General features: G+C 33.1%; 1 long non-coding RNA gene across 1 annotated transcript; it reads left to right on the top strand.

Moving 5' to 3' along the window:
- Positions 1-452: 452 nt before the first annotated feature.
- On the top strand, positions 453-1,959 carry LOC113785852 (uncharacterized). Its single transcript, XR_003472035.2, has 2 exons — positions 453-598; positions 1,808-1,959. It is a non-coding gene; the product is annotated as an uncharacterized lncRNA (long non-coding RNA).
- Positions 1,960-4,067: the final 2,108 nt, after the last annotated feature.

Raw genomic sequence — 4,067 nt, 5'->3', positions numbered from 1 at the left:
TATATTTTCTGCTTCAGCTTGCTTTTCTATTGGGCTTTGCTGATTTTGTACCTCACTTTACCCAAAACCCCAAATCAGATTTTGCACCTCGTTTACCCTAAACCAAAATCACAAACAGATTTCCTGTTTTTACAGCCTTGCACTGCCGCCGATAATGGGTCATCGCCATCTTCACCAATTTCTTCAGTGTTAAGATGTGGAATTGTGTATGAATGTGATTGAGTTAGTTTATGTATTTTTGGAAGAATATGCAGGGAAATCGATTTCCCAATCGATTGGATGAGTTACAGGGACTTCCCTAATTTGACATAATCGATTTGCCAATCGATTTTATAATATGTTTTTCAAAACCATTTAAGAAATCGATTTGGAAATCGGTTTGGCCATGCAGGAATTCAGCAAAACTGACGAAAATCGAGCCTAATATTTTTATTAATTATATAATGCTGATTTTTATGCCTCGGGAAAATTATCAGCCACGTTTCATTGACTCTGCAAATTCGTCGATGCTTTTGGACTCGTTTGGACGTGTTGTCGACATCTCATGGTTGCTGAAAATCATTATGGTCCTTCTATCTTATGAAAGCGTCAAATTGAGGTATGGGGTGAGAATGAGTTCGAATGCATGAGTATAAATTAAGTGAGATGAACGGGAATACCGTATTTCCCACAATTCATTCGGGGCTCGCTACGTATGGCAGAAGGCCTTTGAGTAATAATTGACTAATGAGCAAACTTGAATTTTGTGAGGTTAAAATATGAATTAGAAACTTTTATAGGATGTTGTTTGATTTGATTTTTGAAGATCGTGTGATAGTTGAATTATTGTAGAATTGTGTATTTGATTCATTCTGTGTTTTGTTTATATCTATCCTTGATACTGATATATGATATAAAATGTGATGAATTGTAATTATTTGCCTTGCAATTGATGTGGTGTGTGTGAATGATCTAGTATTATTATTATATGTGAGTGTAGACCCTTTATTGTTTGAGATGACGTATCATGATGATAAATTCTGAATGTAATGTATGACTATGGAAATCTGCAATGACGATGTGTGCTCCCTGACTTGTGATATTACCACCCTGATGAATATCATGAAATGCGTATTGTGTTTAATTGAATAGTGACGAATTCGACCCGTGCCAATGATGGTTCTCTTAATGGAGTAAGTAACCTAGGACAACGAGGGGAGAAAGTAGTTGTTGATAATTTTTGAAGTGGAGATTATTTGGTCATCATATAGGTAGGGCCTGACAAGCCTAGTGATTATGGGGAAGTACAACTGAATGAGCCTGATCGTGGCGGTCTACTGTTGAGCCTTAAGGCAAGATTGTTAGACCTTGGAGGTATTCGGGTGGGGAATTCCTAGGTGACTTGGAGGTAGCACTCCAAATGTCGGGAGCTACCACGCAACACACGTTTACCTCGACTGTCACGTATATGTGTCTCGGGTTGAGTTGAGGGATCTATGAGGACATGGCCAATTTGAATTGTCCGTCCACTTGCGTGGTGGCATAGTATCGAGCCTCCTAACCAAGTACTTCAGAGTTAGAATGGTACCAAAGAAAGAGGAGGAGTCTAGAGTATAAGAGCATGCATAACATTACTTGATTTGTGTATTTACTTACTTGATGTTGTGGATTGTATCAATGTTTTACCTTGATTATTCTTGTTGGTTGTGATTTGATATGATACGGTGTTTAATATTTTTTTTACGTGTTCTTCTCAGTTATTTTATACTATTACATGTTTTCGAAGCTCACCCCTCGTTGCTTGTGTTTGGCGCTTGCGAGAGCGCAGTTATTTCAGGTTATCGATTGGGGATCCACGCTCTGAATAGGTGATATTGGGTGGGAGTAATTTTTCGTATTTTGTTGAGTTATGAACAATTTAGATTTTTGTAAATTTGATTGATCAATTGTGTTATTTTATCGGTTATTCAGAGGTAGAAATTAATTGTCTCTAAGTTTAGAACTTGCTTTTATATCAAAAGTATTTATTTAATGAACATCAACTATATTTGATATTAAGAATTTTTTTTATTGAAAATTTTTATGCAAGCATTTTGTGTAAGCGTGAATGTGACGTCTTGAACCTTAAAGTATTTAAAAAAAAATATATATATATATATATATATATACTCTATTTTGGAACCGCTGCGAATCTCTTTAAAACTAGTGCATTTTACCTTTTTATTTTAATTTGGGTTCAGGGTGTCACATTAGTGGTATCAGAGCTGGTCTGTCTAATCAGACCGTGTGGGTGATGTGTTTATTATCATCTTGACATGTTTCCAATTTGTGTTAGTAAAATCTAATCAAACTTGAAAGGCTTAAGATAACTATACAAACCGCTGATATATAATTCTAACTTATTCTGCATTTGTATAAAATAGTTGTTTATTTATGTGCCTTATGATGTTTAATTTTTCTACCTACTTTAGAATCTTCTCAGACTCTTAATTTACGTTTTAGGTTTTAGGTGTTCTAGTTGACATTTTCAGAACTTATTAGGAAGTAAAACATAGTCATGGTAACTGAAACTAAGTATAGATTCAATTGGATAATAGGAAAGGATTACAAGATACAGTAAGGTTTACTTTTTTTTTATCCTTTTTGTGTGTGCTATTGAATTAGTATTAATGTGCTTATTCACAAGGGCTTTTTTTTAACGTTTCATATAATTTTATTTGGTGTTGCGGATTTACTGAAATTCAATGGATCCATCTCTGTGTTACTAGTATGGCAGATATATTTATGGCCAATAATTGTTTTCCATTTTTCAGGAATTAAGATACTTTGATTTGCACATTTCAGTTTAGTCTTTAATCTAACACAATTTCCACCGTTAAGCTTTGTCCTAAATTCTTTTGATCACTATATGATTATGACTCTCTGCAATTTATATGATAAATGTCAGTGAATAATATGATTATATAACTGATGTTGTGTGCTGATGCAATGTGTGACTTTTAGCAGAGTACATACTTTACCCTCTAAGAATCTTAGATACAATTTGACTTTGATACATTAGTCTGGCTTTGCATATTGTATAAGTGAACTCTTTTAAATCTTTGGTGAGCTTATAAAGTTATTTTATAATTTTTATTTGTAATCTTTAATTTACGTCTTAATTGATTTCTCTCATTTAAGATGTCTAGTGGGCATTATGGGTTGTAGCCTTTTCAACATTTTTCTTGATTTTTATTTTTGAAAGTTTCTCTAATATGCAACTGCTACCTGTAGAATTGAGTGTCATTTTGGGTGGATGGTTACTTCTCATCTACATTGTTTATTGTGTTACTTCATTTGTTAGTCGCGGTAGATTGTAATATGGATGATGTGTATGCAAATCAGGTTTCCCAAAATGACTACTCTTACCTTCCTACAAAAAAAAAATTTAAATTGATCTTTTGTGATTTAACTATGAAAGTTGATGCTTGCATATTTAATAAAGGGTGTCTGTTTGAGTATGTATAGCTATATAAATCTGGATTGTTTATTCGGGTTTAGGTGTATGCCAACTTTACTAGCTTGATGGATTTATAGCTAGTTAGAAATATAAAATATTCAGTGTAGACTATATTATAGATTTCAAAGGTAGTAATGAATGGGTAAGTGGTGAGAACGAATATGCAACAGTCTGGATGGATGCATAATTTTGTTTGCTAAATGAAACCATGATCAAAGCATAAGTTTGTTTTTGTTTTTATCAATTTTTATATAAGAATGATATTACGTGATATCAATATGTTTTCTTAATTTTCTTGATGATTACTCTATAGACTTTGATAGTTGTTTTTGCTTTCCTTGATTTTATTGGCTTTTAAATTTTACAAGTTATGTTCTAGCTCTCATTCACTGGAAGTGTTTTTTTTTAGTTGGATTTATTTATTTATTTTTATCTTGTATGCCCTGCCTCTTATCCTTTGAATGCTGAACTTGGATTAAGATTTGCTCTGTCAATTAAGGAACATTACGTGACATTCATGGTTGACTTGAGTAGCAACAATGACAATATCTTTTGATGAATTGCGCATCATTCATGTTATTTTTCTCTC

This window comes from Cicer arietinum, chromosome 3 (assembly GCF_000331145.2).
Source record: "Cicer arietinum cultivar CDC Frontier isolate Library 1 chromosome 3, Cicar.CDCFrontier_v2.0, whole genome shotgun sequence".
NCBI lineage: Eukaryota > Viridiplantae > Streptophyta > Magnoliopsida > Fabales > Fabaceae > Cicer > Cicer arietinum.
The sequence above is the reverse complement of the archived record's forward strand: the minus strand, read 5'-3'. Positions and strand labels throughout refer to the sequence as shown.